At 37.4% G+C, this 15,751-nt stretch overlaps 1 long non-coding RNA gene across 1 annotated transcript; it reads right to left on the reverse strand.

Annotated features, from left to right (window-relative positions):
* Positions 1-1,904: 1,904 nt before the first annotated feature.
* On the reverse strand, positions 1,905-9,820 carry LOC127432725 (uncharacterized). Its single transcript, XR_007895786.1, has 5 exons — positions 9,527-9,820; positions 9,328-9,385; positions 8,794-9,135; positions 6,410-6,496; positions 1,905-3,285 (listed from the first exon to the last, which is right to left on the reverse strand). It is a non-coding gene; the product is annotated as an uncharacterized LOC127432725 (long non-coding RNA).
* Between the last annotated feature and the right edge of the window lie 5,931 nt (positions 9,821-15,751).

Consider the following 15,751-nt stretch of genomic DNA (forward strand, 5'->3'; position numbering starts at 1 on the left):
TGCATGCACTCTCTATGGGTACACCAAGGTTTTAAAAATTATAATAATTTGGCCATCCGAAGGTCACATTTAGTTCAAATGTGCCCATGCAGTGTGTGCGGGCATGCAGGAAAAAGAGATATAAGCTATTTATTGATCTGGCCATGTGCATATTTGAAATAATTTGTGGGATATAATTAATATTAAGAATTCATTTATTGCAAATACTTTATTTTATAAAGGCTACTGCATACTACACTTATGATTTCTATGCTGATGATTCCTCCATGTAGGAAAAAATTGAATTGCATATTTTCGCTTATTTTGTCCCTTTTTTTTTGAGCCTGTTTTTCCAAACCAGGTCTTGACGAGATGAGATCTGGCAACAACTGCAACTGGCTTATCATTCACCCTTACCACAGAGTACTGTAATTTTAAAAAGAACGCTTTTTATTTATTTTATTTCGTTCTAACTGGTTACCATTTGGAAAGACGCCTGTGGAACACTGAAACCAAAACTGAAAAAAATACAGTTTCTGTTCAGAATCAACCGAAATTCAAAACATTTCATTTTTAGTCCCTGCACCTGAGTAAAGCAGAAATATTCAAAAACTATACTTGAGTACTTTAACAAAGAATTTGTACATTCTTACTTTACACCTCTGAGGATTATAAGTTAGACTTTAAGGACTTCACCTTTGCAACATACACTGAAAAATTATAATAATAATAAAAAATCTATTTACTGGTTAGCCTTCCTTACCATTTACAGTGAAAAATATATGTGCAATACAACAATACCTGTATTTTACAGTTAAATTGGCCTATTGTCAAAATTGTAAAAAAAAAAATTACATTCAACAATGAAAATTGATTCTGATTATGTTTAACAAGACAACCCGTGCATACATGTACATTTACAGTACACTACTGTAAAGTTTATAATGAAAAAGTATAATCGGGTGTCTTTTGATGAAGGGCCACTTTTGATTACTTTTAAGTCATCATGTAATTTTCTCTTTTACCACCTTCATTATTAAGTATTACATTTTTAAGTACAATGCATTTTTTTTGTAGTTCCAGAAGGTGGTATATTTACATTTTGTGATGATATACTGTTTATAAACTGTACAGTCACCAAAATGCCATCACGTCATGCCTGAGACATTGTCGCTGTATTTTTTGCTTTAAAGTTCTGGCAACCACAGCTGCAAGTTTTTATTGTCAATTTAAAATAATATATATATATATATATATATATATATATATATATATATATTTTTTTTTTTTTTTTTTTTTTTTTTTTTTACATAGATTTCCATTTAAAGCAATTGTACATGAGGCACTCTACAGTGCACTGTAATCTATCTATCTATCTATCTATCTATCTATCTATCTATATATATATATATATATATATATATATATATATATATATATATATATATAAATAAAGCAAACAGTGACATCACAATTGTGTATGACAGCTTCTTCTAAATGATCTTAACTGGAAGACATGGATTCATGTCATTTAATGTGGTGTCTGTTATAGGATTCAGGACCCCTGAGGGCATGTGAGTTTTTTTTTCATCTTGTCCCTGAAGCTGCTTTCATTAATTGACCTTGACAAATCAGAGCATTTGCCTCCTGTGCAGTGAGGCATCTCACTGCGTTTTCATGAAAAACATTAACCTTTAATTAGATTTGAGTAGCCTATGCTCTATATTATAATAACAGAATAAACTTATTTTTAAAACGTTTTTTTCATTTTTAATGATAATAATAATATTGTATTAAATTTGATCTATAATATAAATTAAACACTGACAGGATGATCAGGACTTCTATAACTTACCAATTAACCACTACTTATCAAATAAATAATTTACTTAAACTGAATAATATACCTAATACTTCATGTCCAATTAAGTTTAATTTTATGGAATGATACAAGCGATCGAAGGGACAACAATCAATTATATACAGTCTAGCATTTATTATACAAAAATATTTGACTGCAGAATGCCACGATTGAACAATCAGAATTAAGTATTCCATTGAGCTGTGTGATAAAAAATAAATAAAAAAAAGATTATAATAATATTTATATATTTCTTTAGCCATTACACATTCTATTTCAACTGTGATTTGTCGACAAAATGCCCCTGTCCTGTCTTTGCAGGCTCTTGTCTGTAACTTCCAGCATAGATCCATGCATGCTGCAGTATACAGTAGCTGTCACTCGTCACTGCCAAAAACCACAGCACATCATTAGAGTCAGTCAGCGGAACACAGCTAACCCCTCTGCTCCAGTCTGCTTTCTTGAGGCCTGCTCACTCATTTATCCTGATACATTTGCAATGCATTTACAGAAAGACAGATGCAACTTACTAGAAAGTGCCTGCACTGTGCTGTTATGATTAACTCAACTGGCAGCATAACATACAATTCGAATGGCCAATAAAACCAAGAACCAGAAATGCAAGGACAGGCACATGTTTTAACAATGAATTTCGAGGCACACGTTTTGTTTCTTTTCTCAGTATTCAGTAATGTTATCAGTGCTGCCTGCCTTCTTCACGTGAGCTGCACAAGTCATTTCTTTCCCTCCAGATCATCCTATAACCCCCCACCCACCCTCCACCACGCACAACCGCTGCACCATTTCCTGAATTACAGAGCCTTGCTCCCAGGTTTCCTTTCTCTCGTCTGGTTTTGCCTGAAAGAAACACATCCATGTCATTTTATTGTGTCTTATCTATTTCAAATCAGATTGATATCATTTACCAATTTACAGTATTTCATCCATTAATCACATCAGTGACTGTGATTTTAACCTGTACTCCACCTGTGCTCATGGGTTCGCTTCATGCATGAGCTGTTTTACTGCAGCAAAACCGAGTTTTCACATGCACGTTTTGCACTGTAAGCTTGTGTTTAAAGCAACCATTGATTCCCAAAGCTTCTGCTCAGACCAGACAGGCTGATTTCACAAGAAGCAAATAAAGAAATGGAGAAAAAGATGGGTTTGCAGCCAATAACAATGTTTATGCTCAGCTCTGTGCAGATTACGAGAGGCAGAGAGCAAAAGCTACTGTTCATCTGTGGAGTTTAGGAGAGAGCAGCTTGTTGGTGACTATTACAGAGCAGATATCAGGGTGGCACTGGGTGTTCTTTCTCAGGAGGGCAAGTCATGTGCACCAGGCATGCTGAGGATGTTGTGTCCATAGATAGGCGTTGCCCATGGACACGTCTCCTGTGGTTTGCTCTCTCGGAGTGATTCCAGCCTAGAGGATGGGAGAAAACCTAAGGGAATGGATTAAAACACAGAGCAGTTAATTATAAGCAGTACAAGCAGGAGTCTGCAGGGATGTGGGTTGATGTTTGAGTTTGTTTTAAATGCTAAAACCATTTTATTCTTGAATATTTACTTACATTAAAAGTGCTGCACTGTAACCTTGATTCTTTTTTTTTTCTTTTTTTTGTTCTTTTTTTTTGTGGTAATTAACATTATGCCACAAAAGCTGTCGACTGATCTTAACTTGTATTGCACTCGGAATATTCTTTTAATACTGCAATTTTGCATATTGTTGGAACTCTGCAGTTCATGGTTATATTAATTTTAGGACATTTTTGTTACTTTTGTATGATAAACAATTTCAGTACTTGGTTGGGTCATCAAGTGTTGTCCAGTGTAAAATCTGGTTCCTTAAAGTGTTAGTTCACCCAAAAATCTCATCATTTACTCACCCTCATGCCATCCCAGATTTCTATGACTTTCTTTCATCTGCTGAACACAAACAAAGATTTTTTTAGAAGAATTTCTCAGCTCTGAAGGTCCATACAATGCAAGTGAATGGGTGCCAAACTTTTGAAGCTCCAAAATCCACATAAGGGCAACATAAAAGTACTCCAGACGACTCTGGTTGTTAAATCCATATCTTCTGAAGCGATATGATAGGTGTGGGTGAGAAACCTTTTTTGTGTATCGAGTTTCAGTTTTTTAACTAAATTCTCCTCCCTGCTCAGTCAGTCTATACTTTACTTTCACATTTCCCTTCTTGGGTTTTTGGTGATTCACATTATTCGTGCATATCGCCCCCTACTGGGCAGTGAGGAGAATTTATGATACAAATGACTTAAATATTGATCTGTTTCTCACTCACACCTATCATATTGTGTCTGAACACACTGATTTAACCACTGGAGTCATATGGATTGCTTTTATGCTGCCTTTATGTGGATTTTGAAGCTTCAAAATTTTGGCACCCATTCACTTGCATTGTGATGACCTACAGAGCTGAAATATTCTTCTAAAAATCTTTATTTGTGTTCTGCAGAAGAAAGAAAGTCATACACATCTGGGATGCCAGGAGGGTGAGTAAATCATGAGAGAATTTTTATTTTTGGTTGAACTATCCCTTTAAGCAAAACCAGTTTAGAACCACTGGTCTATAGTGGTGCTTTTGGACAGCAGAAAAACCAGTTCAAAATATTTGATACAATAAAAATTTCAATAAATTTGTGTTGTCAGCACATCTCTCTCTCTCTCTCTCTCTCTCTCTCTTTTACACCAGCCTTTTTTGTTGATGTTGTTGATACCCATTACAGTTATGAATAGTCACTGTGTCTGGCTGGTCCCTGGAGCTCTGGCTATATTCTGCCCTAACAAGCATTTCTCTGCCGGAGCATCAGCACAGGAACTGCCTTTCCTGCAGCTGTTGCAGCCGTTGGGCTGGAGAATGCCTTACAAAAGCACACATGCCTACAGCTCTCTCTGAACCCTTCTCACATGCTCCTTCATTTCATATATTCTGTAAAAATAAATGAAATTATCTTACTGGATGTCCAGAAGTCTTCGGTCTTCCTCTGGATGTGAAATGGATATTATTTGTGGCATTAAAAAGATGAGGAAGGTCAACAACCTCATGTAGTGTTACTATCTATCTTTCTGTCTGTCGGTCAGTCGGTCGGTTGGTCCCTCCCTCCATCCATCCATCTATCTGTATATCTATCTGTCTATCTATGTAAACAGTGAGAGGTAAAGTTTGGCTTTCAGACACGGAAATACCACGGTGCACGGCCAGCGCTGAATAAGCTGATCAGCGGGAGAGCAAGATAAAGCCAGTTCGAGAGAGAGGGAGACACACGCGGCCGTGCTGCATGTGTGTGTGTTTGTTTATGTTTGTTTTATGTTGAGTTTTACATTAAAAGTTACATTGACTGTTCAGACAGTTCCGTCTCCTCCTTGCCCGTCCTTATACTGTTACAGTGGTGCCGAAACCGAGGAGGGAGGTGTCTCTGCCTTTTCCTCTCCCCACGCCTCCCCTCGTCTCTCCCCCAGGTTCACAGGAGGTGGGGTGGACCACCGGCTGACAGAACGGCCGAAAGGGCAGCGTCTCCCCTCCAGAGGTGGAGGGGGAGTAAGTCAGTCCGGTGGCGCCCCGGCCTGAACCGGGCGGGGGTGGAGTGTGACGAGGAGGAGGGTGTGACTGGGCCGTGATGGTGCATGGTCAGCACTGAATCAGTTGATCAGCACCGGCCGTGCACCATCATGGCCCGGCCACGCCCTCCTCCTCGTCACAATCTTGTTTAAAATGCTTACGATTTGATCTATGTCTGATTTGATTAATCCCAGCAGCCGTGTGATCAAGCGAATGAGCTTGTTTTACAGGAGGGCCCTGCTTAATAAGGTAACTCTCATGAATCACTGGGAGCTAAATGAAACGGTGAATCTCTCTCACACAGGAGAATAAGCGCTTGATTGGGCTGAACAGTCTTAATGACCTGCTGTAGGGAATCCATGTATTGATCATATATATTGAATGCTCAGAGTCTAAAGGCTCTATACAGCAGTACCGTCATTCACATGTCAAGAAACATGTCCTTTTCATAATGTCTACTTTTATCTGTTTAATAAAACCTCTTCTGATCTCTGCTCAAAAGAAACATGCAAAAAAAAACAAAAAAAAAACACTATTCCAACCCCAATAAACCCCAAGTCAACAAGAACAGGCATTTTTAAATTTCTACAACACATTCTACTTTTAATGTGTTTTTAACTAAAACAGGATATTCAGTTAGTATAATTTTTTATATTTATAATTGTATTAATCAGGGATTGATTGGATCATGAAAAGTGACCATTCCCAAATTTAAAATGTCAAAATTCACTTTTATCAGATATACAAATATTCTATTTTGTATGTCTAATATTCAAAATGTACAACCTTTCTCTTCCGGGAAAACTGACCAAAAATACTGATGACTTATACTGTACTCATTGTTCAATCAAATGTACTGTAGAATTAGATTTTTTTTTTTTTTTTATTATTTCTGTGTTTTCTGTGCATGAATAAAGAACAGCTGACCCTTTTCTTTTATTCTGATTATTACACTGTAACCCCACCCTGCCTTATTGGCCACTGACCTCCACCTGCCTGCTGGTTTGCCATTGGCTCTCTGCACGATCCATGCCCAGCAGGACACTACAGGCGCAATGCAATAATACAGCACTCTGTAGGAAAGAGAGAGAGAGGGAGAGATATAGACGGACAGAGGAAAATGAAAGGAAATTAAAGAGGAATTTGAGAAGCATCATGAAATTGCACCTTTCATACGTCATTACAGCTGAAATTTCGGCTCATCGTTCCAATACTAATTCATGTGCAGAATTATAAGCAAAACAGAAACACTGAAATTAGAATTTAAAACAGGAAACAGGGTCTGAAATAAGGAAAAAGGTAGCAAACAGCCTGGATATCTTCCATGGTGTAAATATAAATGAATGTTATGTTTAAAAAACATATTTAAAGTTTTCAATGAAGTGTGCATTCAATCTATTCTATTCCAATCTACTGTATGTACTTACTGGGCAATATACTTACAGTATATATAATATTTGCTATGTTCACTTTCCCCTAATAATCTGTGAGCATGAGGTAGATTTATATATAGCTTAGCTCATGTGCAGCTGCAGTGGGCTTTGAGGCTGCACAGTAATCAAAGCCTGATTGTCACTCTCACAGCTGTAAAAACACATCTGAGTCAACTTCTGACAAACCCTCAGACCCAGGCTTGCAGTGTTGCTTAGTAACGAAAGCACATGGCTGACCTTACATGTGTGGTCATAAAAATGTATGAAGTTCTTTTTATTTATTTCTTTTTCTTTTTTGTTATTGTTGTTCATTCTCTCTCACACACTTTCTATAGTTCTCTATAGACCAGTGGCATATTTTGAGCTGTGTGCAGTGACTATTTTGTTGGACATAGTTTTTACATTTTTTACGTCTAAACATCAGCATATTATGTTGCAGTGTAGTTTCTCAGAAAGGGATAATAAATGTGGATTTATTTAAACCTGAAGGGAATCGAACTCATTTTCCAAAAAGTGCTTTGGCTATTCTGTTCTATTCATCTTTACCCTACCCTATCCAACCACATTCTATTCTATTCTGTTCTATTCTATTCTATTCTATTCTATTTATCTTTACCCTACCCTATCCAACCACATTCTATTCTATTCTATTCATCTTTACCCTACCCTATCCAACCACATTCTATTCTATTCTATTCTATTCTATTCTATTCATCTTTACCCTACGCAGTCCTACCACATTCTATTCTATTCTATTCTATTCTATTCTATTCTGTTGTATTCTATTCTATTCTATTCTATTCTATTCTATTCTTTTCTATTCTATTTATCTTTACCCTACCCTATCCAACCACATTCTATTCTATTCTATTCTATTCATCTTTACCCTATCCAACCACATTCTATTCTATTCATCTTTACCCTACCCTGTCCTACCACATTCTATTCTATTCTATTCTATTCATCTTTACCTTACCCTGTCCTACCACATTCTATTCTATTCTATTCTATTCATCTTTACCCTACCCGATCCAACCACATTCTATTATATTATATTCTGTTCTATTCTATTTTATTCTATTCTATTTATCTTTACCCTACCCTATCCAAGCACATTCTATTCTATTCTATTCTATTCTATTCTATTCTATTCTATTCTATTCTATTCATCTTTACCCTACCCTATCCAACCACATTCTATTCTATTCTATTCTATTCTATTCTATTCTATTCTATTCATCTTTACCCTACCCTATCCAACCACATTCTATTCTATTCTATTCTATTCCTTTTTACCCTACTATATTCTATTCTATTCCTCTTTACCCTACCGTATTCTATTCTATTATGTTCTATTCTATGATGTTTTATCCTACCCTATTATATTATATTCATCTTTAGCCTATCCTATGCTACCACATTCTATTCTATTCATCTTTACCCTACCATATTCTATTCTATACATCTTTAGCCTATCCTACGCTACCATATTCTATTCTATTCTATTCTATTCTATTCTATTCTATTCTATTCTATTCCTCTTTACCCTACCATATTCTATTCTATACATCTTTAGCCTATCCTACACTACCATTTTCTATTCTGTTCTATTCTATTCTATTCTATTCCTCTTTACCCTACCATATTCTATTCTATTATGTTCTATTAAATGATGTTCGTCTTTAACCTATCCTATCATATTCTATTCTATTTGTCTTTAACCTACCCTATCCTACCATATTCTATTCTATTCTTTTCTATTCTACTACATTCTTTTTGTCTTTACGCTATTCTATTCTATTCTATGGTGGCCTGCTCCTGAATATGACTTTTGAAATTTCTTGCAATTCTTGTGTTTTTACATTGTAGATTTTTGGAGGTTAAAGCAGTCCAGTAAGAAATACTGGACAGGGAACTCCTTTCAATTCAGCACCTACCGACTTGGCAAAATCTCAGCCAGAGAATTGGCTCATAGCTGTGCTTAAGGCCGACTGCAGCTGATTAGATCAGCGGGACATTCCCCCCGTCTGTCTCACAGGACACACAGATGTTGTGCTGGCTGTCTGCACAGCTGCAGGTCTGCCACGCACGGCGGAACCTGTAACTGTCTGATGGAGAGACGGCAGGTTGGCACAGATGGAGTGTAGAGAAGGTGTACTGGGGGGGCTGGAGTAAATACGCTGGCAGTGGCAAGGGAAGAGCAGGTACCAGCATATTCTCCATCTGGACTCATCGCTGGAGAACAGCCATGGGATGTTAATATTGTTTTAGCAGAAGAGCTGTCAACATGACAGACAGATGAATGAACAGGGTTGCATTTTATGCATGCAGATGTTACATGTGCTGCTGAGAGAGTTAAAAGTCTCTGCTGTGCACTTGAGTAGAAGAAATAATGCTCTTATCATCAGCATATCATGGACATAATTATGAGCTCTACAATTTGAGATTTTTCTGTTTGGTTGCATACTTACAGGAATAGTTCATCCAAAAATGGAAATTCTGTCATCGTTTACTTCCATCTTTGGAAACCTGTATGTATTTTTTTTCCCCCATTGAACACAAAATTAATTAGTTATAGCAAAATGCCCATGCTGTTTTCTTCCAAATTCAGTCTATTTTTTTTAAATATAAAAACTCATTATATTATATATTACATAATATTATACATACATATTGTGATCAATACCAGCCAATTTCCACATAAAGCACTGAATGAATAAATGAGACGAGGGTAGAGCATCAGTGTGCAGCTCTGGTCTATTATTGTGGCTGGAGCTCAGAGAAGCTGGAAACTTCATTCACTATCAGAGAAGGTGTCAATCACTCCTGTAGAGGACGTGCTTTACTGCAGCCTGAGGCCTCCTGTGTGACCTAAATACAAAACTGTCAACAGAAAGACTGACCAACACAGAACAGGCTAAGGAGAAGTCTACATCTACATATAAAGATGTACATATAGATGGATGATCCAACGTATATCTACTGATTAGTTTATAGTTTATTTTTAAATAGTTAAATAGTTTATTTTTAATATTTAAAAATTTTAAAGCCATTTTGTTGTGATGAATTTTATGATGTTTGTGAATCTTAGGGATTTCCCTATTTTTAAAAGAAGATTTGTGAAAGAAAATGAAGAAAAACCCACAATAAAAAAAAAGTTTATTTATCCTGACAGTGACGACCTCTTCTGTTTGCCAAGGGAGCTACATTAATACACGAACATTGCAATACTGTGGAGGGTGTGGTAAGGGACTGTCTGAAATGTCCACAAATGGTGGTAAAACTGTGGAGTTTTTTCTATATAAATGTTCAATAAGATCAAACAATGAATACAATCATAAAGACAAGTACAGGTGAAGGAAAATAATAATAATAATAATACAAAAATTACAAAACATGTATAAACCATCCAAAATGTATACATAAATAAGATAAAGAAGACAAATAATTGGAAAAATTTAAATAAATATATTTTTTATAACATAAATGATGTATAAGTCATGGGTCAGGAAAGTTCTCATTTTAGCATATAAGAAAGGATATAACATTTTTATTAATAACGCATATTAACTCAACACATTTATTGCTAAAACTTCAAAAGTGGCAACCCTAATCTTAACCATAACCATAACCCCATACCCTGTCAGGGCTAGGGGAAAACAGATTCCAATGGGGAACACAATTCGATACAACACCGGTGCAAAAGTGAACAAGAAAGGAATAAAAAGGTTGACATATCATTTGACATTTCCAGTATACAGACATAATTTGATGTCAGCAAGAAGTGTTCCTCTAATAAGACTAATATTGTGTGTTGCTGAGGTGAGCTGATAGTTGATGTTATTAGCTGATCTTAAAAGCTGCACAGACTGCTGATGTTCAGTAGAATTGCACACAGCTAGCACAGGGAATCTATGAACGCTGATGTATGACATCGACCTCAAGAAGAGAGAGAGACTAAACCCATAACTGCCCAGTAACAAGCCCCCCTCCCCCCCAATTGGCTGCAGAGGCAAGTGTATTTGATCAGGCCCTCACACTAAATGACACTCTGTTTGATCGGCAGACACACAAAATGCACGTGAGCGCTAAAGCTGATGGAAGACTAAAGGGATGACCTCAGCATCTGTCCTCTCTGAAGAAAATTTGACCTACTCACACCTGGATGACTCCTTAAAGGGAGAGTTCACCCTAAAATGAAAATTCTGTCATCATTTACTCACCCTCACGTTGTTCCAAACCTGTATGATTTGGAACAAAATGTACCACAAAAGCAGCTAATACATATGACTCATTTGCTATGTGAAGACATAAGATTTAAGACTTTACTGTTATTCAATATTTCCCTCCGTCAGCGCTCTCAAATCTCATTTACGCTTGTAGTTAGTTAAAAATGGCACATTTAGGGGCCGTTCACACCTAACATGTTTTTACATCTCGCGCAGGAGTGCCGTATTTTTTTATAGACGTCACTTCAAGATAAAACGTGTCTTTAAACAACCGTGTTCTGTCATATTAATTGCACTGCGTCTAGCTACACTGCCTGACCAAAAAAGTCACCTTTTGGATTTAAATAAGAGCCTATGTTTGGATCATTATTGCAGTGATTAATATGTTTCAGCTGGCAACAATTATTTTAACCCTAACTGATGCAGTTTGTAGCTTCTCATTTCTTAAACAACATGCCGGAATACGTATCCCATGGTCGTAGAAAAAATGTTACTGTGTTTCAGAAGGGGCAAATTATTAGCCTGCATCAAGCAAAGAAAGCAACTGAAATTTCACACATGAATTGGCCACCAGAGTCCTGACCTTAACCCCATTGAAAGTCTTTGGGATATGTTGGAAGACTTTACGGAGTGGTTCGATGTTCCCGTCATCAATACAATATCTCGGCCAAAAATTAATGCAACTCTGGATGGAAAAAATTTTTTGTGACATTGGGGGTATGGGTAGCTCAGCGAGTATTGATGCTGACTACCACCCCTGGAATCGCGAGATCGAATCCAGGGTGTGCTGAGTGACTCCAGCCAGGTCTCCTAAGCAACCAAATTGGCCCGGTTGCTAGGGTAGGTAGAGTCACATGGTGTAACCTCCTTGTGGTCGCTATAATATGGTTCTCGGTGGGGCCATGGTGAGTTGTGCATCAACAAGCCATGTGATGATAAGATGCATGGATTGACGGTCTCAGACGCGGAGGCAACTGAGAATCGTCCTCCGCCACCCAGATTAGAGTGCATTGGGAATTGGGCATTCCAAGTTGGGGAGAAAAGGGGAGAAAAAAAAGTTGTGACGTTGCATAAGTTTGTCGAAACAATGCCATGACAGACGCACGCCGTATTCAAAGCTAAAGGCGTGATTGATCATATTTTTTGCATGATCAGTCATATTTTCAAAATCAATGCTAAAATTTCACAATTTCTGCCATCAGGGCCATTTGGGTGATTTCTGTTATCATTATGATTTAAAAAGGAGCCAAACAACTATGTGATAATAAATGGCTTCATATGATCACTACCCTTAAATACCCTTTTTTGCATGATCAGTCATATTTTCAAAATCAATGCTAAAATTTCACAATTTCTGCCAGGGTATGCAAACTTTTGAGCACAACTGTACTTGACTCTATGTCAAGTCATGTCTAGTTAAAAAGAACTGTAACATTTAAGAATGCATCTCAAGGCCAGGGGAGCGTTAAGGTACCTCAGGGCCAATGGGTTGAACGATCCATGGTGCCCCTCTGCCAGTTGCCAACGGTGGGGGTGGGGGTTTGCTACATGGACGTCTTTCACTGTTGCGCTCCATCTCAATGTTTATATCAGCATCCCCCGTTGGACACGTTTAGATGCGTGCTTTCTCAGTGAAATGTCGATGGGGGAGAATAGGGTGACGGACGGCCCCCCCTGGAAGTTATGGGCCCTTGGGCTTCAGCAATTCATGTTTTTAAAACAAGAACCTGTGTATTAATGTGTCCCTGTTCGAGACACCTGCATTCTGTTATATCCGTTGCTCTGCGTCTAGCTTTTTTAAAGCAAGAACATGTTTCATCTAAACGGCCGCCCCCTGATGTGTTTGTGCAAGGTTTTAATTGGGGCCAAATGCCATTGGTTATTGTGTGTCACGAAACCAATCGTGATGTAGCAAGTTCGAATATACTCAACCATGTGTCTCAAGTCTCAAGTCGTGTCAAGTTAAAAAGAACTTCAACTATTAAAAAGGCATTTCGAGACACCTCATTACGTTCTGTTATATTCTTTGTGCTGTGTCTGATTTTTTTAGCCCCAGAACGCATTCGGTCTGAACAGCCTCTTAGATATTTTAATCGGTGCCAAACACCATTAGTTTTCGCATGTCACGAAACCAATTGCGATGTGGCAAGTTTGAATATACTTCATCGTGTGAAGGCACGTCAAGTTAAAAGGGGTCATGAGGAATATTTTAACATATTAAAGGTCATTGTACTATAAAAACACACTGTAAGTTTCAGAACTAAAAACTTCCTCCTCACTGCAAAAAGAGCATTTGTTGAAACCAAGCTGCCAAAACAACTCGTTCTCTACTTCTTCCATATTGTGATATCCAGTGGCGATTTTTCAGGGCATAACATGCCTTATAAATAAATATTTTTTCATCCTTTCATTCTCATTGACCTTTTTGCCTATGTATTTTCAGTCGCTTTCCAATCCTAATTCATCTACAAATGAATAGAGAAAAACAAAAAGTTTATCCAATCAGAATTTATTCCTCGATGCTTACAAGTGTGACAACTGTTTCACAAATCGCATGCCTGAAGCCATTTTCCTTTGCCGAAGCAGTGCGTGAGTCTGAGCTCCACCCCATCAGGCCTTCAGAATTTCCACAGAATCCCTCAACAGTGCAGTGAATAGGCATCTTAAGTTAGATTGTCAGATTCATCAGCCAATCAGATTGATTTATTTGTTCTTGGTGGGTGTGGTCTTTAGGATTTGTCCCAGTCCAGGCCTTCCAGCTGGCCTTGAGTGACGTAATCAAGCTTTAAGTGATGTACGTAATTTGAAAGTCGGCTGTCATCACTGCTGTTATTGCCATTGAGAAAGAGATCCTTATGGATTTAAAAACCTGAGATGTTCTGCATGATCGTGCGATTGATTAATTAAACAGAAAATGAGGGTTGATTTTCACTTGAAGCAAATTGGTAAGTGCCTTTTGCATTGTTTTAGCAACATCAGGAGTTTTCTAAGTGTAAATTAGGCTGCTTGAGCATTCAGTGTTGGATCAAGTTTTGAAAAGTAACCATGTATCCTGACGAAGCAAAATTTATTGCAAGCAAAATTTAAATCGCAAATATTATTCGAGAGATTTTTCTTGGTATTAGACCTCCTTTGTTCTGGCTTTTGTGCGTGGACGTGTTTTTAAAATGTAAATTGGTATTATTAGTTGACTGCCACATAAAAGTATGATAGGCATACGGTGTCTTATTCATTGTGAAACTGTTTTCTTAAAGGAATAGTTCACCCAAAAATGAAAATTTGCTGATAATTTACTCACCCTCAGGCCATCCAAGATGTATCTGAGTTTCTTTCTTCATCAAAACAGAATTTAAGACTTTTAGGATTTCATTTCAGGCCTCCTCCTCTAAACAATGCAAGTGAATGTCCTACATTTTTTGATGGTCCAAAATGTATATTTAGGGTGCATCAAAATAATCCACACGACTCCATTCGACAAATAAAGTTCTTCTGAACCCAAACGATTGATTATTTTTAGAAACAAAATAATACTTATATACTTTTTAACTACAAATGTTCGCTTCCGTACATCTCTGTGACCTGCGCTCATGAGAGGGATGACATAAGCTCGTTGGTAAGGTCACGCGTCACGTGGAGGAGTCAGGAAGCGCGTCGTTGTTTACATTGTTGTTGTTTTTTGTTTTTTTTATATTGTTTTGAAATTGTTTTGGACTGTTTTGGTTTGTGAAGGGCACAAGTTTCTCTTGTAAACAATGACGCACTGGGCCGCCACTGTTGATGTCACACTGTAGTAGACACATGCATCTCACCGCCTCAACAAAAATACATCAACGCCTAATATTTATGTTATCACTTCCGTAGCCTCACCCAGTAGTGGTGAACAGTGAGATGGTCAGTCAAGAGCAGAGAGCCAATCATTAAAGTGGGCATTTACTGTCAAGTCTTAAAGGAGAAGCAGCACCAAAATCGAAAAGCGTTTCTGACAGAGGGTCAGAATAAGGGTGGAAAATGATTATGTTTTCAAATATATTACTGTTTTTTGTGCAAAGAGCTTCACTAATATTATAAGTGAAACTCAAGGAACATATTAGAATAATAAAAAAGGTCATGACCTCTTTAAAAAGAACTTTAACCTTTTTAAAAAGCATGTCTTGAGACAACTACGTTCTGTTACATTTGCTATGTCTAGCTTTTTTAGCATATACAGCACTCAACCACAAATGAGATTTGAGAACAATTCTGTATGATCGATTGAGCAAATGATGCCAGAATTAAAATTGAGTGAACTATCCCTTTAACCTCAACTGATATCATGGCAACACAGAAATAACTGTGACTGAAATAGCTTTGAAACAAACATTTCAATGAATAAAACCATCTCAAGTGTAAAAATGTATTCATTAAAATCTCTTTCAGTCATTTTTATAAATGAACTCTCCAGCCAGAGCAGCCAGAGTGGACTAAATCTAACTGACATTTTGGGGTTTTCTGACCTCTCAGCATATTTCTACTCAGAGTGGAAAAATATCCCAGCAAGCACATTTGTTTGTCAACACACTGTGGGTTCCCTGCCAACACTTCGCTCTCACAGAGACTGAGAATAAAGCTGAAGTTGAAATGGGTTCCCAGACTGCTGTGTAATTGCGCAGCCCTTATGTTGAACCCC

Source organism: Myxocyprinus asiaticus, chromosome 42, assembly GCF_019703515.2.
Source record: "Myxocyprinus asiaticus isolate MX2 ecotype Aquarium Trade chromosome 42, UBuf_Myxa_2, whole genome shotgun sequence".
Lineage (NCBI taxonomy): Eukaryota > Metazoa > Chordata > Actinopteri > Cypriniformes > Catostomidae > Myxocyprinus > Myxocyprinus asiaticus.